We start from the raw sequence: 18,388 nt of genomic DNA on the forward strand, positions 1-18,388 counted from the left end.
TCTGGTGGAATTTAAAAGAGGAAACATAAAGGAAAAAGATAACGGCACGCATTGTTCCCAAGTACTGACTGCGCTCGACGCTGCTTAACTTCGGTGATCGGACGAGAACCGGTGTTTTCAGCATGATATGGCCGTTGCCGAGAGTGCTAGTTAATAATTCGAATTTAAATTAAGTGAGACAAATTAACCTTCATCTTTTTAAAACAATAAAAAAATGAAAATTTGTTTGCTTTTTTCATATCTATTGGATTTTAAAAGAGGAAAAAAAGTGAAAAAGCCAACGGCACGCAGTGTTCCTAAGTGGTCTCCCTCCCAAGTACTGACTGCGCTCGACGCTGCTTAACTTCGGTGATTTGACGAGAACCGGTGTATTAAGCGTGATATGGCCGTTGCCAGGAGTTCTATTTAATAATTTGAATTTAATTCACCTTCATCTTTATAAAACAATAACAAAAAGAAGATATGTTTGCTTTTATCATATCTGGTGGAATTTAAAAGAGGAAACAAAAAGGAAAAAGCCAACGGCAAGTACTGACTGCGTTCGACGCTGCTTAACTTCGGTGATGGGACGAGAACCGGTGTATTCAGCGTGATATGGCCGTTGCCGAGAGTGCTAGTTAATAATTTGGATTTAATTCACCTTCATCTTTATAAAACAATAACAAAAAGAAGATATGTTTGCTTTTTTCATATCTGGTGGAAATTAAAAGAGGAAACAAAAAGGAAAAAGCCAACTGCACGCAGTGTTCATAAGTACTGACTGCGCTCGACGCTGCTTAACTTCGGTGATCGGACGAGAACCGGTGTATTCAGCGTGATATGGCCGTTGCCGAGAGTGCTAGTTAATAATTCGAATTTAATTCACCTTCATCTTTATAAAACAATAACAAAAAGAAGATATGTTTGCTTTTTTCATATCTAGTGGAATTTAAAAGAGGAAACAAAAAGGAAAAAGCCAACGGCACGCAGTGTTCCCAAGTACTGACTGCGCTCGACGCTGCTTAACTTCGGTGATCGGACGAGAACCGGTGTATTCAGCGTGATATGGCCGTTGCCGAGAGTGCTAGTTAATAATTTGAATTTGATTCACCTTCATCTTTATAAAACAATAACAAAAAGAAGATATGTTTGCTTTTTTCATATCTGGTGGAAATTAAAAGAGGAAACAAAAAGGAAAAAGCCAACGGCACGCAGTGTTCCCAAGTACTGACTGCGCTCGACGCTGCTTAACTTCGGTGATCGGACGAGAACCGGTGTTTTCAGCATGATAAGGCCGTTGCCGAGAGTGCTAGTTAATAATTCGAATTTAAATTAAGTGAGACAAATTAACCTTCATCTTTTTAAAACAATAAAATAATGAAAATATGTTTGCTTTTTTCATATCTATTGGATTTTAAAAGAGGAAAAAAAGTGAAAAAGCCAACGGCACGCAGTGTTCCTAAGTGGTCTCCCTGCCAAGTACTGACTGCGCTCGACGCTGCTTAACTTCGGTGATTTGACGAGAACCGGTGTATTAAGCGCGATATGGCCGTTGCCGAGAGTTCTAGTTAATAATTTGAATTTAATTCACCTTCATCTTTATAAAACAATAACAAAAAGAAGATATGTTTGCTTTTTTCATATCTGGTGGAATTTAAAAGAGGAAACAAAAAGGAAAAAGCCAACGGCAAGTACTGACTGCGTTCGACGCTGCTTAACTTCGGTGATCGGACGAGAACCGGTGTACTCAGCGTGATATGGCCGTTGCCGAGAGTGCTAGTTAATAATTTTAATTTAATTAACCTTCATCTTTATAAAACAATAACAAAAAGAAGATATGTTTGATTTTTTCATATCTGGTGGAATTTAAAAGAGGAAACAAAAAGGAAAAAGCCAACGGCACGCAGTGTTCCCAAGTACTGACTGCGCTCGACGCTGCTTAACTTCGGTGATCGGACGAGAACTGGTTTTTTCAGCATGATATGGCCGTTGCCGAGAGCGCTAGTTAATAATTCGAATTTAAATTAAGTGAGACAAATTAACCTTCATCTTTTTAAAACAATAACAAAATGAAAATATGTTTGCTTTTTTCATATCTATTGGATTTTATAAGAGGAAAAAAAAGTGAAAAAGCCAACGACACGCAGTGTTCCTAAGTGGTCTCCCTCCCAAATACTGACTGCACTCAACGCTGCTTAACTTCGGTGATCGGACGAGAACCAGTGTATTCAGCATGATATGGCCGTTGCCGAGAGAGCTAGTTAATAATTTGAATTTAATTCACCTTCATCTTTATGAAACAATAACAAAAAGAAGATATGTTTGCTTTTTTCATATCTGGTGGAATTTAAAAGAGGAAACAAAAAGGAAAAAGCCAACGGCACGCAGTTGTCCCAAGTACTGCCTGCGCTCGACGCTGCTTAACTTCGGTGATCGGACGAGAACCGGTGTATTCAGCGTGATATGGCCGTTGCCGAGAGTGCTAGTTAATAATTTGAATTTAATTCACCTTCATCTTTATAAAACCATAACAAAAAGGAAGATATGTTTGCTTTTTTCATATCTGGTGGAATTTAAAAGAAGAAACAAAAAGGAAAAAGCTAACAACACGCAGTGTTCCCAAGTACTGACTGCGCTCGACGCTGCTTAACTTCGGTGATCGGACGAGAACCGGTGTTTTCAGCATGATATGGTCCTTGCCGAGAGTGCTAGTTAATAATTCGAATTTAAATTAAGTGAGACAAATTAACCTTCATCTTTTTAAAACAATAACAAAATGAAAATATGTTTGCTTTTTTCATATCTATTGGATTTTAAAAGAGGAAAAAAAAGTGAAAAAGCCAACGGCACGCAGTGTTCCTAAGTGGTCTCCCTCCCAAGTACTGACTGCGCTTGAAGCTGCTTAACTTCGGTGATCGGACGAGAACCGGTGTATTCAGCGTGATATGGCCGTTGCCGAGAGTGCTAGTTAATAATTTGAATTTAATTCACCTTGATCTTTATAAAACAATAACAAAAAGAAGATATGTTTGCTTTTTTCATATCTGGTGGAAATTAAAAGAGGAAACAAAAAGGAAAAAGCCAACGGCACGCAGTGTTCCCAAGTACTGACTGCGCTCGACGCTGCTTAAATTCGGTGATCGGACGAGAACCGGTGTATTCAGCGTGATATGGCCGTTGCCGAGAGTGCTAGTTAATAATTTGAATTTAATTAACCTTAATCTTCATAAAACAATAACAAAAAGAAGATATGTTTGATTTTTTCATATCTGGTGGAATTTAAAAGAGGAAGCAAAAAGGAAAAAGCCAACGGCACGCAGTGTTCCCAAGTACTGACTGCGCTCGACGCTGCTTAACTTAGGTGATCGGACGAGAACCGGTGTATTCAGCGTGATATGTCCGTTGCCGAGAGTGCTAGTTAATAATTTGAATTTAATTAACCTTCCTCTTTATAAAACAATAACAAAAAGAAGATATGTTTGCTTTTTTCATATCTGGTGGAATTAAAAGAGGAAACAAAAGGGAAAAAGCCAACGGCACGCAGTGTTCCCAAGTACTGCCTGCGCTCGACGCTGCTTAACTTCGGTGATCGGACGAGAACCGGTGTATTCAGCGTGATATGGCCGTTGCCGAGAGTGCTAGTTAATAATTTGAATTTAATTCACCTTCATCTTTATAAAACCATAACAAAAAGGAAGATATGTTTGCTTTTTTCATATCTGGTGGAAATTAAAAGAGGAAACAAAATGGAAAAAGCCAACGGCACGCAGTGTTCCCAAGTACTGACTGCGCTCGACGCTGCTTAACTTCGGTGATCGGACGAGAACTGGTGTTTTCAGCATGATATGGCCGTTGCCGAGAGCGCTAGTTAATAATTCGAATTTAAATTAAGTGAGACAAATTAACCTTCATCTTTTTAAAACAATAACAAAATGAAAATATGTTTGCTTTTTTCATATCTATTGGATTTTATAAGAGGAAAAAAAAGTGAAAAAGCCAACGACACGCAGTGTTCCTAAGTGGTCTCCCTCCCAAATACTGACTGCACTCAACGCTGCTTAACTTCGGTGATCGGACGAGAACCAGTGTATTCAGCATGATATGGCCGTTGCCGAGAGAGCTAGTTAATAATTTGAATTTAATTCACCTTCATCTTTATGAAACAATAACAAAAAGAAGATATGTTTGCTTTTTTCATATCTGGTGGAATTTAAAAGAGGAAACAAAAAGGAAAAAGCCAACGGCACGCAGTTGTCCCAAGTACTGCCTGCGCTCGACGCTGCTTAACTTCGGTGATCGGACGAGAACCGGTGTATTCAGCGTGATATGGCCGTTGCCGAGAGTGCTAGTTAATAATTTGAATTTAATTCACCTTCATCTTTATAAAACCATAACAAAAAGGAAGATATGTTTGCTTTTTTCATATCTGGTGGAATTTAAAAGAAGAAACAAAAAGGAAAAAGCTAACGGCACGCAGTGTTCCCAAGTACTGACTGCGCTCGACGCTGCTTAACTTCGGTGATCGGACGAGAACCGGTGTATTCAGCGTGATATGTCCGTTGCCGAGAGTGCTAGTTAATAATTTGAATTTAATTAACCTTCCTCTTTATAAAACAATAACAAAAAGAAGATATGTTTGCTTTTTTCATATCTGGTGGAATTAAAAGAGGAAACAAAAGGGAAAAAGCCAACGGCACGCAGTGTTCCCAAGTACTGCCTGCGCTCGACGCTGCTTAACTTCGGTGATCGGACGAGAACCGGTGTATTTTGCGTGATATGGCCGTTGCCGAGAGTGCTAGTTAATAATTTGAATTTAATTCACCTTCATCTTTATAAAACCATAACAAAAAGGAAGATATGTTTGCTTTTTTCATATCTGGTGGAAATTAAAAGAGGAAACAAAAAGGAAAAAGCCAACGGCACGCAGTGTTCCAAAGTACTGACTGCGCTCGACGCTGCTTAACTTCGGTGATCGGACGAGAACCGGTGTTTTCAGCATGATATGGCTGTTGCCGAGAGTGCTAGTTAATAATTCGAATTTAATTCACCTTCATCTATATAAAACAATAACAAAAAGAAGATATGTTTGCTTTTTTCATATTTGGTGGAAATTAAAAGAGGAAACAAAAAGGAAAAAGCCAACGGCACGCAGTGTTCCCAAGTACTGACTGCGCTCGACGCTGCTTAACTTCGGTGATCGGACGAGAACCGGTGTATTCAGCGTGATATGGCCGTTGCCGAGAGTGCTAGTTAATAATTTGAATTTAATTCACCTTGATCTTTATAAAACAATAACAAAAAGAAGATATGTTTGCTTTTTTCATATCTGGTGGAAATTAAAAGAGGAAACAAAAAGGAAAAAGCCAACGGCACGCAGTGTTCCCAAGTACTGACTGCGCTCGACGCTGCTTAACTTCGGTGATCGGACGAGAACCGGTGTATTCAGCGTGATATGGCCGTTGCCGAGAGTGCTAGTTAATAATTTGAATGTAATTAACCTTCATCTTTATAAAACAATAACAAAAAGAAGATATGTTTGATTTTTTCATATCTGGTGGAATTTAAAAGAGGAAGCAAAAAGGAAAAAGCCAACGGCACGCAGTGTTCCCAAGTACTGACTGCGCTCGACGCTGCTTAACTTCGGTGATCGGACGAGAACCGGTGTATTCAGCGTGATATGTCCGTTGCCGAGAGTGCTAGTTAATAATTTGAATTTAATTAACCTTCCTCTTTATAAAACAATAACAAAAAGAAGATATGTTTGCTTTTTTCATATCTGGTGGAATTAAAAGAGGAAACAAAAGGGAAAAAGCCAACGGCACGCAGTGTTCCCAAGTACTGCCTGCGCTCGACGCTGCTTAACTTCGGTGATCGGACGAGAACCGGTGTATTTTGCGTGATATGGCCGTTGCCGAGAGTGCTAGTTAATAATTTGAATTTAATTCACCTTCATCTTTATAAAACCATAACAAAAAGGAAGATATGTTTGCTTTTTTCATATCTGGTGGAAATTAAAAGAGGAAACAAAAAGGAAAAAGCCAACGGCACGCAGTGTTCCAAAGTACTGACTGCGCTCGACGCTGCTTAACTTCGGTGATCGGACGAGAACCGGTGTATTCAGCGTGATATGGCCGTTGCCGAGAGTGCTAGTTAATAATTTGAATTTAATTAACCTTCATCTTTATAAAACAATAACAAAAAGAAGATATGTTTGATTTTTTCATATCTGGTGGAATTTAAAAGAGGAAGCAAAAAGGAAAAAGCCAACGGCACGCAGTGTTCCCAAGTACTGACTGCGCTCGACGCTGCTTAACTTCGGTGATCGGACGAGAACCGGTGTATTCAGCGTGATATGTCCGTTGCCGAGAGTGCTAGTTAATAATTTGAATTTAATTAACCTTCCTCTTTATAAAACAATAACAAAAAGAAGATATGTTTGCTTTTTTCATATCTGGTGGAATTAAAAGAGGAAACAAAAGGGAAAAAGCCAACGGCACGCAGTGTTCCCAAGTACTGCCTGCGCTCGACGCTGCTTAACTTCGGTGATCGGACGAGAACCGGTGTATTTTGCGTGATATTGCCGTTGCCGAGAGTGCTAGTTAATAATTTGAATTTAATTCACCTTCATCTTTATAAAACCATAACAAAAAGGAAGATATGTTTGCTTTTTTCATATCTGGTGGAAATTAAAAGAGGAAACAAAAAGGAAAAAGCCAACGGCACGCAGTGTTCCAAAGTACTGACTGCGCTCGACGCTGCTTAACTTCGGTGATCGGACGAGAACCGGTGTTTTCAGCATGATATGGCTGTTGCCGAGAGTGCTAGTTAATAATTCGAATTTAATTCACCTTCATCTATATAAAACAATAACAAAAAGAAGATATGTTTGCTTTTTTCATATTTGGTGGAAATTAAAAGAGGAAACAAAAAGGAAAAAGCCAACGGCACGCAGTGTTCCCAAGTACTGACTGCGCTCGACGCTGCTTAACTTCGGTGATCGGACGAGAACCGGTGTATTCAGCGTGATATGGCCGTTGCCGAGAGTGCTAGTTAATAATTTGAATTTAATTCACCTTGATCTTTATAAAACAATAACAAAAAGAAGATATGTTGGCTTTTTTCATATCTGGTGGAAATTAAAAGAGGAAACAAAAAGGAAAAAGCCAACGGCACGCAGTGTTCCCAAGTACTGACTGCGCTCGACGCTGCTTAACTTCGGTGATCGGACGAGAACCGGTGTATTCAGCGTGATATGGCCGTTGCCGAGAGTGCTAGTTAATAATTTGAATGTAATTAACCTTCATCTTTATAAAACAATAACAAAAAGAAGATATGTTTGATTTTTTCATATCTGGTGGAATTTAAAAGAGGAAGCAAAAAGGAAAAAGCCAACGGCACGCAGTGTTCCCAAGTACTGACTGCGCTCGACGCTGCTTAACTTCGGTGATCGGACGAGAACCGGTGTATTCAGCGTGATATGGCCGTTGCCGAGAGTGCTAGTTAATAATTTGAATTTAATTAACCTTCCTCTTTATAAAAAAAAACAAAAAGAAGATATGTTTGATTTTTTCATATCTGGTGGAATTTAAAAGAGGAAGCAAAAAGGAAAAAGCCAACGGCACGCAGTGTTCCCAAGTACTGACTGCGCTCGACGCTGCTTAACTTCGGTGATCGGACGAGAACCGGTGTATTCAGCGTGATATGGCCGTTGCCGAGAGTGCTAGTTAATAATTTGAATTTAATTCACCTTCATCTTTATAAAACCATAACAAAAAGGAAGATATGTTTGCTTTTTCATATCTGGTGGAAATTATAAGAGGAAACAAAAAGGAAAAAGCCAACGGCACGCAGTGTTCCAAAGTACTGACTGCGCTCGACGCTGCTTAACTTCGGTGATCGGACGAGAACCGGTGTTTTCAGCATGATATGGCCGTTGCCGAGAGTGCTAGTTAATAATTCGAATTTAATTCACCTTCATCTATATAAAACAATAACAAAAAGAAGATATGTTTGCTTTTTTCATATTTGGTGGAAATTAAAAGAGGAAACAAAAAGGAAAAAGCCAACGGCACGCAGTGTTCCCAAGTACTGACTGCGCTCGACGCTGCTTAACTTCGGTGATCGGACGAGAACCGGTGTATTCAGCGTGATATGGCCGTTGCCGAGAGTGCTAGTTAATAATTTGAATTTAATTCACCTTGATCTTTATAAAACAATAACAAAAAGAAGATATGTTTGCTTTTTTCATATCTGGTGGAAATTAAAAGAGGAAACAAAAAGGAAAAAGCCAACGGCACGCAGTGTTCCCAAGTACTGACTGCGCTCGACGCTGCTTAACTTCGGTGATCGGACGAGAACCGGTGTATTCAGCGTGATATGGCCGTTGCCGAGAGTGCTAGTTAATAATTTGAATGTAATTAACCTTCATCTTTATAAAACAATAACAAAAAGAAGATATGTTTGATTTTTTCATATCTGGTGGAATTTAAAAGAGGAAGCAAAAAGGAAAAAGCCAACGGCACGCAGTGTTCCCAAGTACTGACTGCGCTCGACGCTGCTTAACTTCGGTGATCGGACGAGAACCGGTGTATTCAGCGTGATATGGCCGTTGCCGAGAGTGCTAGTTAATAATTTGAATTTAATTAACCTTCCTCTTTATAAAACAATAACAAAAAGAAGATATGTTTGATTTTTTCATATCTGGTGGAATTTAAAAGAGGAAGCAAAAAGGAAAAAGCCAACGGCACGCAGTGTTCCCAAGTACTGACTGCGCTCGACGCTGCTTAACTTCGGTGATCGGACGAGAACCGGTGTATTCAGCGTGATATGGCCGTTGCCGAGAGTGCTAGTTAATAATTTGAATTTAATTAACCTTCCTCTTTATAAAACAATAACAAAAAGAAGATATGTTTGATTTTTTCATATCTGGTGGAATTTAAAAGAGGAAGCAAAAAGGAAAAAGCCAACGGCACGCAGTGTTCCCAAGTACTGACTGCGCTCGACGCTGCTTAACTTCGGTGATCGGACGAGAACCGGTGTATTCAGCGTGATATGGCCGTTGCCGAGAGTGCTAGTTAATAATTTGAATTTAATTAACCTTCCTCTTTATAAAACCATAACAAAAAGAAGATATGTTTGATTTTTTCATATCTGGTGGAATTAAAAGAGGAAACAAAAAGGAAAAAGCCAACGGCACGCAGTGTTCCCGAGTACTGACTGCGCTCGACGCTGCTTAACTTCGGTGATCGGACGAGAACCGGTGTTTTCAGCATGATATGGCCGTTGCCGAGAGTGCTAGTTAATAATTCGAATTAAAATTAAGTGAGACAAATTAACCTTCATCTTTTTAAAACAATAACAAAATGAAAATATGTTTGCTTTTTTCATATCTATTGGATTTTATAAGAGGAAAAAAAAGTGAAAAAGCCAACGACACGCAGTGTTCCTAAGTGGTCTCCCTCCCAAGTACTGACTGCACTCAACGCTGCTTAACTTCGGTGATCGGACGAGAACCAGTGTATTCAGCGTGATATGGCCGTTGCCGAGAGTGCTAGTTAATAATTTGAATTTAATTCACCTGCATCTTTATAAAACAATAACAAAAAGAAGATATGTTTGCTTTTTTCATATCTGGTGGAATTTAAAAGAGGAAACAAAAAGGAAAAAGCCAACGGCACGCAGTGTTCCCAAGTACTGCCTGCGCTCGACGCTGCTTAACTTCGGTGATCGGACGAGAACCGGTGTATTCAGCGTGATATGGCCGTTGCCGAGAGTGCTAGTTAATAATTTGAATTTAATTCACCTTCATCTTTATAAAACCATAACAAAAAGGAAGATATGTTTGCTTTTTTCATATCTGGTGGAATTTAAATGAAGAAACAAAAAGGAAAAAGCTAACAACACGCAGTGTTCCCAAGTACTGACTGCGCTCGACGCTGCTTAACTTCGGTGATCGGACGAGAACCGGTGTTTTCAGCATGATATGGCCCTTGCCGAGAGTGCTAGTTAATAATTCGAATTTAAATTAAGTGAGACAAATTAACCTTCATCTTTTTAAAACAATAACAAAATGAAAATATGTTTGCTTTTTTCATATCTATTGGATTTTAAAAGAGGAAAAAAAGTGAAAAAGCCAACGGCACGCAGTGTTCCTAAGTGGTCTCCCTCCCAAGTACTGACTGCGCTTGAAGCTGCTTAACTTCGGTGATCGGACAAGAACCGGCGTTTTCAGCATGATATGGCCGTTGCCGAGAGTGTAAGTTAATAATTTGAATTTAATTCATCTCATCTTTATAAAACAATAACAAAAAGAAGATAGGTTTGCTTTTTTCATATCTGGTGGAAATTAAAAGAGGAAACGCAAAGGAAAAAGCCAACGGCACGCAGTGTTCCCAAGTACTGACTGCGCTCGACGCTGCTTAACTTCGGTGATCGGACGAGAACCGGTGTATTCAGCGTGATATGGCCGTTGCCGAGAGTGCTAGTTAATAATTTGAATTTAATTAACCTTCCTCTTTATAAAACAATAACAAAAAGAAGATATGTTTGCTTTTTTCATATCTGGTGGAATTAAAAGAGGAAACAAAAAGGAAAAAGCCAACGGCACGCAGTGTTCCCAAGTACTGACTGCGCTCGACGCTGCTTAACTTCGGTGATCGGACGAGAACCGGTGTATTCAGCGTGATATGGCCGTTGCCGAGAGTGCTAGTTAATAATTTGAATTTAATTAACCTTCCTCTTTATAAAACAATAACAAAAAGAAGATATGTTTGATTTTTTCATATCTGGTGGAATTTAAAAGAGGAAGCAAAAAGGAAAAAGCCAACGGCACGCAGTGTTCCCAAGTACTGACTGCGCTCGACGCTGCTTAACTTCGGTGATCGGACGAGAACCGGTGTATTCAGCGTGATATGGCCGTTGCTGAGAGTGCTAGTTAATAATTTGAATTTAATTAACCTTCCTCTTTATAAAACCATAACAAAAAGAAGATATGTTTGATTTTTTCATATCTGGTGGAATTAAAAGAGGAAACAAAAAGGAAAAAGCCAACGGCACGCAGTGTTCCCAAGTACTGACTGCGCTCGACGCTGCTTAACTTCGGTGATCGGACGAGAACCGGTGTTTTCAGCATGATATGGCCGTTGCCGAGAGTGCTAGTTAATAATTCGAATTAAAATTAAGTGAGACAAATTAACCTTCATCTTTTTAAAACAATAACAAAATGAAAATATGTTTGCTTTTTTCATATCTATTGGATTTTATAAGAGGAAAAAAAAGTGAAAAAGCCAACGACACGCAGTGTTCCTAAGTGGTCTCCCTCCCAAGTACTGACTGCACTCAACGCTGCTTAACTTCAGTGATCGGACGAGAACCAGTGTATTCAGCGTGATATGGCCGTTGCCGAGAGTGCTAGTTAATAATTTGAATTTAATTCACCTGCATCTTTATAAAACAATAACAAAAAGAAGATATGTTTGCTTTTTTCATATCTGGTGGAATTTAAAAGAGGAAACAAAAAGGAAAAAGCCAACGGCACGCAGTGTTCCCAAGTACTGCCTGCGCTCGACGCTGCTTAACTTCGGTGATCGGACGAGAACCGGTGTATTCAGCGTGATATGGCCGTTGCCGAGAGTGCTAGTTAATAATTTGAATTTAATTCACCTTCATCTTTATAAAACCATAACAAAAAGGAAGATATGTTTGCTTTTTTCATATCTGGTGGAATTTAAATGAAGAAACAAAAAGGAAAAAGCTAACAACACGCAGTGTTCCCAAGTACTGACTGCGCTCGACGCTGCTTAACTTCGGTGATCGGACGAGAACCGGTGTTTTCAGCATGATATGGCCCTTGCCGAGAGTGCTAGTTAATAATTCGAATTTAAATTAAGTGAGACAAATTAACCTTCATCTTTTTAAAACAATAACAAAATGAAAATATGTTTGCTTTTTTCATATCTATTGGATTTTAAAAGAGGAAAAAAAGTGAAAAAGCCAACGGCACGCAGTGTTCCTAAGTGGTCTCCCTCCCAAGTACTGACTGCGCTTGAAGCTGCTTAACTTCGGTGATCGGACAAGAACCGGCGTTTTCAGCATGATATGGCCGTTGCCGAGAGTGTAAGTTAATAATTTGAATTTAATTCATCTCATCTTTATAAAACAATAACAAAAAGAAGATAGGTTTGCTTTTTTCATATCTGGTGGAAATTAAAAGAGGAAACGCAAAGGAAAAAGCCAACGGCACGCAGTGTTCCCAAGTACTGACTGCGCTCGACGCTGCTTAACTTCGGTGATCGGACGAGAACCGGTGTATTCAGCGTGATATGGCCGTTGCCGAGAGTGCTAGTTAATAATTTGAATTTAATTAACCTTCCTCTTTATAAAACAATAACAAAAAGAAGATATGTTTGCTTTTTTCATATCTGGTGGAATTAAAAGAGGAAACAAAAAGGAAAAAGCCAACGGCACGCAGTGTTCCCAAGTACTGACTGCGCTCGACGCTGCTTAACTTCGGTGATCGGACGAGAACCGGTGTATTCAGCGTGATATGGCCGTTGCCGAGACTGCTAGTTAATAATTTGAATTTAATTCACCTTCATCTTTATAAAACAATAACAAAAAGAAGATATGTTTGCTTTTTTCATATCTGGTGGAATTTAAAAGAGGAAACAAAAAGGAAAAAGCCAACGGCACGCAGTGTTCCCTAGTACTGACTGCGCTCGACGTTGCTTAACTGCGGTGATCGGACGAGAACCGGTGTTTTCAGCATGATATGGCCGTTGCCGAGAGTGTAAGTTAATAATTTGAATTTAATTCATCTCATCTTTATAAAACAATAACAAAAAGAAGATAGGCTTGCTTTTTTCATATCTGGTGGAAATTAAAAGAGGAAACGCAAAGGAAAAAGCCAACGGCACGCAGTGTTCCCAAGTACTGACTGCGCTCGACGCTGCTTAACTTCGGTGATCGGACGAGAACCGGTGTATTCAGCGTGATATGGCCGTTGCCGAGAGTGCTAGTTAATAATTTGAATTTAATTAACCTTCCTCTTTATAAAACAATAACAAAAAGAAGATATGTTTGCTTTTTTCATATCTGGTGGAATTAAAAGAGGAAACAAAAAGGAAAAAGCCAACGGCACGCAGTGTTCCCAAGTACTGACTGCGCTCGACGCTGCTTAACTTCGGTGATCGGACGAGAACCGGTGTATTCAGCGTGATATGGCCGTTGCCGAGACTGCTAGTTAATAATTTGAATTTAATTCACCTTCATCTTTATAAAACAATAACAAAAAGAAGATATGTTTGCTTTTTTCATATCTGGTGGAATTTAAAAGAGGAAACAAAAAGGAAAAAGCCAACGGCACGCAGTGTTCCCTAGTACTGACTGCGCTCGACGCTGCTTAACTGCGGTGATCGGACGAGAACCGGTGTTTTCAGCATGATATGGCCGTTGCCGAGAGTGTAAGTTAATAATTTGAATTTAATTAACCTGCATCTTTATAAAACAATAACAAAAAGAAGATATGTTTGCTTTTTTCATATCTGGTGGAATTTAAAAGAGGAAACAAAAAGGAAAAAGCCAACGGCACGCAGTGTTCCCAAGTACTGCCTGCGCTCGACGCTGCTTAACTTCGGTGATCGGACGAGAACCGGTGTATTCAGCGTGATATGGCCGTTGCCGAGAGTACTAGTTAATAATTTGAATTTAATTCACCTTCATCTTTATAAAACCATAACAAAAAGGAAGATATGTTTGCTTTTTTCATATCTGGTGGAATTTAAAAGAGGAAACAAAAAGGATAAAGCTAACAACACGCAGTGTTCCCAAGTACTGACTGCGCTCGACGCTGCTTAACTTCGGTGATCGGACGAGAACCGGTGTTTTCAGCATGATATGGCCCTTGCCGAGAGTGCTAGTTAATAATTCGAATTTAAATTAAGTGAGACAAATTAACCTTCATATTTTTAAAACAATAACACAATGAAAATGTTTGCTTTTTTCATATCTATTGGATTTTAAAAGAGGAAATAAAAGTGAAAAAGCCAACGGCACGCAGTGTTCCTAAGTGGTCTCCCTCCCAAGTACTGACTGCGCTCGACGCTGCTTAACTTCGGTGATCGGACGAGAACCGGTGTTTTCAGCATGATATGGCCGCTGCCGATAGTGCTAGTTAATAATTCGAATTTAAATTAAGTGAGACAAATTAACCTTCATCTTTTTAAAGCAATAACAAAATGAAAATATGTTTGCTTTTTTCATATCTGGTGGAATTTAAAAGAGGAAACAAAAAGGAAAAAGCCAACGGCACGCAGTGTTCCCTAGTACTGACTGCGCTCGACGCTGCTTAACTGCGGTGATCGGACGAGAACCGGTGTTTTCAGCATGATATGGCCGTTGCCGAGAGTGTAAGTTAATAATTTGAATTTAATTCACCTGCATCTTTATAAAACAATAACAAAAAGAAGATATGTTTGCTTTTTTCATATCTGGTGGAATTTAAAAGAGGAAACAAAAAGGAAAAAGCCAACGGCACGCAGTGTTCCCAAGTACTGCCTGCGCTCGACGCTGCTTAACTTCGGTGATCGGACGAGAACCGGTGTATTCAGCGTGATATGGCCGTTGCCGAGATCGCTAGTTAATAATTTGAATTTAATTAACCTTCATCTCTATAAAACAATAACAAAAAGAAGATATGTTTGCTTTTTTCATATCTGGTGGAATTTAAAAGAGGAAACAAAAAGGAAAAAGCTAACGGCACGCAGTGTTCCCACGTACTGACTGCGCTCGACGCTGCTTAACTTCGGTGATCGGACGAGAACCGGTGTTTTCAGCATGATATGGCCGTTGCCGAGAGTGCTAGTTAATAATTCGAATTTAAATTAAGTGAGACAAATTAACCTTCATCTTTCTAAAGCAATAACAAAATGAAAATATGTTTGCTTTTTTTCATATCTATTGGATATTAAAAGAGGAAAAAAAGTGACAAAGCCAACGGCACGCAGTGTTCCTAAGTGGTCTCCCTCCCAAGTACTGACTGCGCTCGACGCTGCTTAACTTCGGTGATCGGACGAGAACCGGTGTTTTCAGCATGATATGGCCGTTGCCGAGAGTGCTAGTTAATAATTTGAATTTAATTCATCTCATCTTTATAAAACAATAACAAAAAGAAGATATGTTTGCTTTTTTCATATCTGGTGGAAATTAAAAGAAGAAACACGAAGGAAAAAGCCAACGGCACGCAGTGTTCCCAAGTACTGACTGCGCTCGACGCTGCTTAACTTCGGTGATCGGACGAGAACCGGTGTATTCAGCGTGATATGGCCGTTGCCGAGAGTGCTAGTTAATAATTTGAATTTAATTCACCTTCATCTTTATAAAACCATAACAAAAAGGAAGATATGTTTGCTTTTTTCATATCGGGTGGAATTTAAAAGAAGAAACAAAAAGGAAAAAGCTAACAACACGCAGTGTTCCCAAGTACTGACTGCGCTCGACGCTGCTTAACTTCGGTGATCGGACGAGAACCGGTGTATTCAGCGTGATATGGCCGTTGCCGAGAGTGCTAGTTAATAATTTGAATTTAATTAACCTTCATCTTTATAAAACAATAACAAAAAGAAGATATGTTTGCTTTTTTCATATCTGGTGGAATTTAAAAGAGGAAACAAAAAGGAAAAAGCTAACGGCACGAAGTGTTCCCACGTACTGACTGCGCTCGACGCTGCTTAACTTCGGTGATCGGACGAGAACCGGTGTTTTCAGCATGATATGGCCGTTGCCGAGAGTGCTAGTTAATAATTCGAATTTAAATTAAGTGAGACAAATTAACCTTCATCTTTTCTAACGCAATAACAAAATGAAAATATATTTGCTTTTTTCATATCTATTGGATTTTAAAAGAGGAAAAAAAGTGAAAAAGCCAACGGCACGCAGTGTTCCTAAGTGGTCTCCCTCCCAAGTACTGACTGCGCTTAAAGCTGCTTAACTTCGGTGATCGGACGAGAACCGGCGTTTTCAGCATGATATGGCCGTTGCCGAGAGTGTAAGTTAATAATTTGAATTTAATTCATCTCATCTTTATAAAACAATAACAAAAAGAAGATATGTTTGCTTTTTTCATATCTGGTTGAAATTAAAAGAGGAAACGCAAAGGAAAAAGCCAACGGCACGCAGTGTTCCCAAGTACTGACTGCGCTCGACGCTGCTTAACTTCGGTGATTGGACGAGAACCGGTGTATTCAGCGTGATATGGCCGTTGCCGAGATCGCTAGTTAATAATTTGAATTTAATTAACCTTCATCTCTATAAAACAATAACAAAAAGAAGATATGTTTGCTTTTTTCATATCTGGTGGAATTTAAAAGAGGAAACAAAAAGGAAAAAGCTAACGGCACGCAGTGTTCCCACGTACTGACTGCGCTCGACGCTGCTTAACTTCGGTGATCGGACGAGAACCGGTGTTTTCAGCATGATATGGCCGTTGCCGAGAGTGCTAGTTAATAATTCGAATTTAAATTAAGTGAGACAAATTAACCTTCATCTTTCTAAAGCAATAACAAAATGAAAATATGTTTGCTTTTTTTCATATCTATTGGATATTAAAAGAGGAAAAAAAGTGACAAAGCCAACGGCACGCAGTGTTCCTAAGTGGTCTCCCTCCCAAGTACTGACTGCGCTCGACGCTGCTTAACTTCGGTGATCGGACGAGAACCGGTGTTTTCAGCATGATATGGCCGTTGCCGAGAGTGCTAGTTAATAATTTGAATTTAATTCATCTCATCTTTATAAAACAATAACAAAAAGAAGATATGTTTGCTTTTTTCATATCTGGTGGAAATTAAAAGAAGAAACACGAAGGAAAAAGCCAACGGCACGCAGTGTTCCCAAGTACTGACTGCGCTCGACGCTGCTTAACTTCGGTGATCGGACGAGAACCGATGTATTCAGCGTGATATGGCCGTTGCCGAGAGTGCTAGTTAATAATTTGAATGTAATTAACCTTCATCTTTATAAAACAATAACAAAAAGAAGATATGTTTGATTTTTTCATATCTGGTGGAATTTAAAAGAGGAAGCAAAAAGGAAAAAGCCAACGGCACGCAGTGTTCCCAAGTACTGACTGCGCTCGACGCTGCTTAACTTCGGTGATCGGACGAGAACCGGTGTATTCAGCGTGATATGGCCGTTGCCGAGAGTGCTAGTTAATAATTTGAATTTAATTAACCTTCCTCTTTATAAAAAAAAACAAAAAGAAGATATGTTTGATTTTTTCATATCTGGTGGAATTAAAAGAGGAAACAAAAGGGAAAAAGCCAACGGCACGCAGTGTTCCCAAGTACTGCCTGCGCTCGACGCTGCTTAACTTCGGTGATCGGACGAGAACCGGTGTATTCAGCGTGATATGGCCGTTGCCGAGAGTGCTAGTTAATAATTTGAATTTAATTCACCTTCATCTTTATAAAACCATAACAAAAAGGAAGATATGTTTGCTTTTTTCATATCTGGTGGAAATTAAAAGAGGAAACAAAAAGGAAAAAGCCAACGGCACGCAGTGTTCCAAAGTACTGACTGCGCTCGACGCTGCTTAACTTCGGTGATCGGACGAGAACCGGTGTATTCAGCGTGATATGGCCGTTGCCGAGAGTGCTAGTTAATAATTTGAATTTAATTAACCTTCATCTTTATAAAACAATAACAAAAAGATATGTTTGATTTTTTCATATCTGGTGGAATTTAAAAGAGGAAGCAAAAAGGAAAAAGCCAACGGCACGCAGTGTTCCCAAGTACTGACTGCGCTCGACGCTGCTTAACTTCGGTGATCGGACGAGAACCGGTGTATTCAGCGTGATATGTCCGTTGCCGAGAGTGCTAGTTAATAATTTGAATTTAATTAACCTTCCTCTTTATAAAACAATAACAAAAAGAAGATATGTTTGCTTTTTTCATATCTGGTGGAATTAAAAGAGGAAACAAAAGGGAAAAAGCCAACGGCACGCAGTGTTCCCAAGTACTGCCTGCGCTCGACGCTGCTTAACTTCGGTGATCGGACGAGAACCGGTGTATTTTGCGTGATATGGCCGTTGCCGAGAGTGCTAGTTAATAATTTGAATTTAATTCACCTTCATCTTTATAAAACCATAACAAAAAGGAAGATATGTTTGCTTTTTTCATATCTGGTGGAAATTAAAAGAGGAAACAAAAAGGAAAAAGCCAACGGCACGCAGTGTTCCAAAGTACTGACTGCGCTCGACGCTGCTTAACTTCGGTGATCGGACGAGAACCGGTGTTTTCAGCATGATATGGCTGTTGCCGAGAGTGCTAGTTAATAATTCGAATTTAATTCACCTTCATCTATATAAAACAATAACAAAAAGAAGATATGTTTGCTTTTTTCATATTTGGTGGAAAT

General features: G+C 39.4%; 3 non-coding genes and 71 pseudogenes across 3 annotated transcripts; all 74 read right to left on the bottom strand.

Moving 5' to 3' along the window:
- Positions 1-36: 36 nt before the first annotated feature.
- Positions 37-139, bottom strand: LOC149642139 (5S ribosomal RNA; annotated as a pseudogene).
- Positions 140-275: 136 nt separating this feature from the next.
- LOC149642140 (5S ribosomal RNA) lies at positions 276-394 on the bottom strand (annotated as a pseudogene).
- A 334-nt stretch (positions 395-728) lies between these two features.
- On the bottom strand, positions 729-831 carry LOC149642141 (5S ribosomal RNA; annotated as a pseudogene).
- Positions 832-953: 122 nt separating this feature from the next.
- On the bottom strand, positions 954-1,056 carry LOC149642142 (5S ribosomal RNA; annotated as a pseudogene).
- Positions 1,057-1,178: 122 nt separating this feature from the next.
- Positions 1,179-1,281, bottom strand: LOC149642143 (5S ribosomal RNA; annotated as a pseudogene).
- Positions 1,282-1,417: 136 nt separating this feature from the next.
- On the bottom strand, positions 1,418-1,536 carry LOC149642144 (5S ribosomal RNA; annotated as a pseudogene).
- Positions 1,537-1,870: 334 nt separating this feature from the next.
- LOC149642145 (5S ribosomal RNA) lies at positions 1,871-1,973 on the bottom strand (annotated as a pseudogene).
- Positions 1,974-2,110: 137 nt separating this feature from the next.
- On the bottom strand, positions 2,111-2,229 carry LOC149642146 (5S ribosomal RNA; annotated as a pseudogene).
- A 122-nt stretch (positions 2,230-2,351) lies between these two features.
- Positions 2,352-2,454, bottom strand: LOC149642147 (5S ribosomal RNA; annotated as a pseudogene).
- A 363-nt stretch (positions 2,455-2,817) lies between these two features.
- LOC149642148 (5S ribosomal RNA) lies at positions 2,818-2,936 on the bottom strand (annotated as a pseudogene).
- Positions 2,937-3,058: 122 nt separating this feature from the next.
- LOC149642149 (5S ribosomal RNA) lies at positions 3,059-3,161 on the bottom strand (annotated as a pseudogene).
- A 122-nt stretch (positions 3,162-3,283) lies between these two features.
- LOC149642150 (5S ribosomal RNA) lies at positions 3,284-3,386 on the bottom strand (annotated as a pseudogene).
- A 121-nt stretch (positions 3,387-3,507) lies between these two features.
- LOC149642151 (5S ribosomal RNA) lies at positions 3,508-3,610 on the bottom strand (annotated as a pseudogene).
- A 123-nt stretch (positions 3,611-3,733) lies between these two features.
- Positions 3,734-3,836, bottom strand: LOC149642152 (5S ribosomal RNA; annotated as a pseudogene).
- Positions 3,837-3,973: 137 nt separating this feature from the next.
- Positions 3,974-4,092, bottom strand: LOC149642153 (5S ribosomal RNA; annotated as a pseudogene).
- Positions 4,093-4,214: 122 nt separating this feature from the next.
- LOC149642154 (5S ribosomal RNA) lies at positions 4,215-4,317 on the bottom strand (annotated as a pseudogene).
- Positions 4,318-4,440: 123 nt separating this feature from the next.
- Positions 4,441-4,543, bottom strand: LOC149642155 (5S ribosomal RNA; annotated as a pseudogene).
- A 121-nt stretch (positions 4,544-4,664) lies between these two features.
- On the bottom strand, positions 4,665-4,767 carry LOC149642156 (5S ribosomal RNA; annotated as a pseudogene).
- A 123-nt stretch (positions 4,768-4,890) lies between these two features.
- LOC149642157 (5S ribosomal RNA) lies at positions 4,891-4,993 on the bottom strand (annotated as a pseudogene).
- A 122-nt stretch (positions 4,994-5,115) lies between these two features.
- LOC149642158 (5S ribosomal RNA) lies at positions 5,116-5,218 on the bottom strand (annotated as a pseudogene).
- A 122-nt stretch (positions 5,219-5,340) lies between these two features.
- On the bottom strand, positions 5,341-5,443 carry LOC149642159 (5S ribosomal RNA; annotated as a pseudogene).
- Positions 5,444-5,565: 122 nt separating this feature from the next.
- On the bottom strand, positions 5,566-5,668 carry LOC149642160 (5S ribosomal RNA; annotated as a pseudogene).
- Positions 5,669-5,789: 121 nt separating this feature from the next.
- On the bottom strand, positions 5,790-5,892 carry LOC149642161 (5S ribosomal RNA; annotated as a pseudogene).
- Positions 5,893-6,015: 123 nt separating this feature from the next.
- Positions 6,016-6,118, bottom strand: LOC149642162 (5S ribosomal RNA; annotated as a pseudogene).
- Positions 6,119-6,240: 122 nt separating this feature from the next.
- LOC149642163 (5S ribosomal RNA) lies at positions 6,241-6,343 on the bottom strand (annotated as a pseudogene).
- A 121-nt stretch (positions 6,344-6,464) lies between these two features.
- Positions 6,465-6,567, bottom strand: LOC149642164 (5S ribosomal RNA; annotated as a pseudogene).
- Positions 6,568-6,690: 123 nt separating this feature from the next.
- Positions 6,691-6,793, bottom strand: LOC149642165 (5S ribosomal RNA; annotated as a pseudogene).
- A 122-nt stretch (positions 6,794-6,915) lies between these two features.
- LOC149642166 (5S ribosomal RNA) lies at positions 6,916-7,018 on the bottom strand (annotated as a pseudogene).
- A 122-nt stretch (positions 7,019-7,140) lies between these two features.
- LOC149642167 (5S ribosomal RNA) lies at positions 7,141-7,243 on the bottom strand (annotated as a pseudogene).
- Positions 7,244-7,365: 122 nt separating this feature from the next.
- Positions 7,366-7,468, bottom strand: LOC149642168 (5S ribosomal RNA; annotated as a pseudogene).
- Positions 7,469-7,589: 121 nt separating this feature from the next.
- LOC149642169 (5S ribosomal RNA) lies at positions 7,590-7,692 on the bottom strand (annotated as a pseudogene).
- Positions 7,693-7,814: 122 nt separating this feature from the next.
- LOC149642170 (5S ribosomal RNA) lies at positions 7,815-7,917 on the bottom strand (annotated as a pseudogene).
- A 122-nt stretch (positions 7,918-8,039) lies between these two features.
- LOC149642171 (5S ribosomal RNA) lies at positions 8,040-8,142 on the bottom strand (annotated as a pseudogene).
- A 122-nt stretch (positions 8,143-8,264) lies between these two features.
- On the bottom strand, positions 8,265-8,367 carry LOC149642172 (5S ribosomal RNA; annotated as a pseudogene).
- A 122-nt stretch (positions 8,368-8,489) lies between these two features.
- LOC149642173 (5S ribosomal RNA) lies at positions 8,490-8,592 on the bottom strand (annotated as a pseudogene).
- Positions 8,593-8,714: 122 nt separating this feature from the next.
- On the bottom strand, positions 8,715-8,817 carry LOC149642174 (5S ribosomal RNA; annotated as a pseudogene).
- A 122-nt stretch (positions 8,818-8,939) lies between these two features.
- On the bottom strand, positions 8,940-9,042 carry LOC149642175 (5S ribosomal RNA; annotated as a pseudogene).
- Positions 9,043-9,163: 121 nt separating this feature from the next.
- LOC149642176 (5S ribosomal RNA) lies at positions 9,164-9,266 on the bottom strand (annotated as a pseudogene).
- A 137-nt stretch (positions 9,267-9,403) lies between these two features.
- Positions 9,404-9,522, bottom strand: LOC149642177 (5S ribosomal RNA; annotated as a pseudogene).
- A 122-nt stretch (positions 9,523-9,644) lies between these two features.
- On the bottom strand, positions 9,645-9,747 carry LOC149642178 (5S ribosomal RNA; annotated as a pseudogene).
- A 362-nt stretch (positions 9,748-10,109) lies between these two features.
- LOC149642179 (5S ribosomal RNA) lies at positions 10,110-10,228 on the bottom strand (annotated as a pseudogene).
- A 121-nt stretch (positions 10,229-10,349) lies between these two features.
- Positions 10,350-10,452, bottom strand: LOC149642180 (5S ribosomal RNA; annotated as a pseudogene).
- Positions 10,453-10,573: 121 nt separating this feature from the next.
- LOC149642181 (5S ribosomal RNA) lies at positions 10,574-10,676 on the bottom strand (annotated as a pseudogene).
- Positions 10,677-10,798: 122 nt separating this feature from the next.
- On the bottom strand, positions 10,799-10,901 carry LOC149642182 (5S ribosomal RNA; annotated as a pseudogene).
- Positions 10,902-11,022: 121 nt separating this feature from the next.
- LOC149642183 (5S ribosomal RNA) lies at positions 11,023-11,125 on the bottom strand (annotated as a pseudogene).
- A 137-nt stretch (positions 11,126-11,262) lies between these two features.
- LOC149642184 (5S ribosomal RNA) lies at positions 11,263-11,381 on the bottom strand (annotated as a pseudogene).
- Positions 11,382-11,503: 122 nt separating this feature from the next.
- On the bottom strand, positions 11,504-11,606 carry LOC149642185 (5S ribosomal RNA; annotated as a pseudogene).
- A 362-nt stretch (positions 11,607-11,968) lies between these two features.
- On the bottom strand, positions 11,969-12,087 carry LOC149642186 (5S ribosomal RNA; annotated as a pseudogene).
- Positions 12,088-12,208: 121 nt separating this feature from the next.
- LOC149642187 (5S ribosomal RNA) lies at positions 12,209-12,311 on the bottom strand (annotated as a pseudogene).
- A 121-nt stretch (positions 12,312-12,432) lies between these two features.
- On the bottom strand, positions 12,433-12,535 carry LOC149642188 (5S ribosomal RNA; annotated as a pseudogene).
- A 122-nt stretch (positions 12,536-12,657) lies between these two features.
- Positions 12,658-12,760, bottom strand: LOC149642189 (5S ribosomal RNA; annotated as a pseudogene).
- A 121-nt stretch (positions 12,761-12,881) lies between these two features.
- On the bottom strand, positions 12,882-12,984 carry LOC149642190 (5S ribosomal RNA; annotated as a pseudogene).
- A 121-nt stretch (positions 12,985-13,105) lies between these two features.
- Positions 13,106-13,208, bottom strand: LOC149642191 (5S ribosomal RNA; annotated as a pseudogene).
- A 122-nt stretch (positions 13,209-13,330) lies between these two features.
- LOC149642192 (5S ribosomal RNA) lies at positions 13,331-13,433 on the bottom strand (annotated as a pseudogene).
- A 122-nt stretch (positions 13,434-13,555) lies between these two features.
- LOC149642193 (5S ribosomal RNA) lies at positions 13,556-13,658 on the bottom strand (annotated as a pseudogene).
- A 361-nt stretch (positions 13,659-14,019) lies between these two features.
- On the bottom strand, positions 14,020-14,138 carry LOC149642194 (5S ribosomal RNA). Its single transcript, XR_016372138.1, has one exon. It is a non-coding gene; the product is annotated as a 5S ribosomal RNA (ribosomal RNA).
- Positions 14,139-14,275: 137 nt separating this feature from the next.
- On the bottom strand, positions 14,276-14,378 carry LOC149642195 (5S ribosomal RNA; annotated as a pseudogene).
- Positions 14,379-14,500: 122 nt separating this feature from the next.
- On the bottom strand, positions 14,501-14,603 carry LOC149642196 (5S ribosomal RNA; annotated as a pseudogene).
- Positions 14,604-14,725: 122 nt separating this feature from the next.
- On the bottom strand, positions 14,726-14,828 carry LOC149642197 (5S ribosomal RNA; annotated as a pseudogene).
- A 137-nt stretch (positions 14,829-14,965) lies between these two features.
- LOC149642198 (5S ribosomal RNA) lies at positions 14,966-15,084 on the bottom strand. The gene has a single exon (XR_016372124.1). It is a non-coding gene; the product is annotated as a 5S ribosomal RNA (ribosomal RNA).
- A 121-nt stretch (positions 15,085-15,205) lies between these two features.
- Positions 15,206-15,308, bottom strand: LOC149642199 (5S ribosomal RNA; annotated as a pseudogene).
- A 123-nt stretch (positions 15,309-15,431) lies between these two features.
- Positions 15,432-15,534, bottom strand: LOC149642200 (5S ribosomal RNA; annotated as a pseudogene).
- A 122-nt stretch (positions 15,535-15,656) lies between these two features.
- On the bottom strand, positions 15,657-15,759 carry LOC149642201 (5S ribosomal RNA; annotated as a pseudogene).
- Positions 15,760-15,896: 137 nt separating this feature from the next.
- Positions 15,897-16,015, bottom strand: LOC149642202 (5S ribosomal RNA; annotated as a pseudogene).
- Positions 16,016-16,136: 121 nt separating this feature from the next.
- On the bottom strand, positions 16,137-16,239 carry LOC149642203 (5S ribosomal RNA; annotated as a pseudogene).
- A 122-nt stretch (positions 16,240-16,361) lies between these two features.
- Positions 16,362-16,464, bottom strand: LOC149642204 (5S ribosomal RNA; annotated as a pseudogene).
- Positions 16,465-16,601: 137 nt separating this feature from the next.
- LOC149642205 (5S ribosomal RNA) lies at positions 16,602-16,720 on the bottom strand. The gene has a single exon (XR_016372125.1). It is a non-coding gene; the product is annotated as a 5S ribosomal RNA (ribosomal RNA).
- Positions 16,721-16,841: 121 nt separating this feature from the next.
- On the bottom strand, positions 16,842-16,944 carry LOC149642206 (5S ribosomal RNA; annotated as a pseudogene).
- A 122-nt stretch (positions 16,945-17,066) lies between these two features.
- Positions 17,067-17,169, bottom strand: LOC149642207 (5S ribosomal RNA; annotated as a pseudogene).
- Positions 17,170-17,289: 120 nt separating this feature from the next.
- On the bottom strand, positions 17,290-17,392 carry LOC149642208 (5S ribosomal RNA; annotated as a pseudogene).
- Positions 17,393-17,515: 123 nt separating this feature from the next.
- LOC149642209 (5S ribosomal RNA) lies at positions 17,516-17,618 on the bottom strand (annotated as a pseudogene).
- Positions 17,619-17,737: 119 nt separating this feature from the next.
- On the bottom strand, positions 17,738-17,840 carry LOC149642210 (5S ribosomal RNA; annotated as a pseudogene).
- Positions 17,841-17,961: 121 nt separating this feature from the next.
- LOC149642211 (5S ribosomal RNA) lies at positions 17,962-18,064 on the bottom strand (annotated as a pseudogene).
- A 123-nt stretch (positions 18,065-18,187) lies between these two features.
- Positions 18,188-18,290, bottom strand: LOC149642212 (5S ribosomal RNA; annotated as a pseudogene).
- Positions 18,291-18,388: the final 98 nt, after the last annotated feature.

The sequence above is a fragment of the Phalangium opilio genome, unplaced genomic scaffold (assembly GCF_054372755.1).
Source record: "Phalangium opilio isolate 3A_F unplaced genomic scaffold, DU_Popi_V2 ptg000092l_1, whole genome shotgun sequence".
Lineage (NCBI taxonomy): Eukaryota > Metazoa > Arthropoda > Arachnida > Opiliones > Phalangiidae > Phalangium > Phalangium opilio.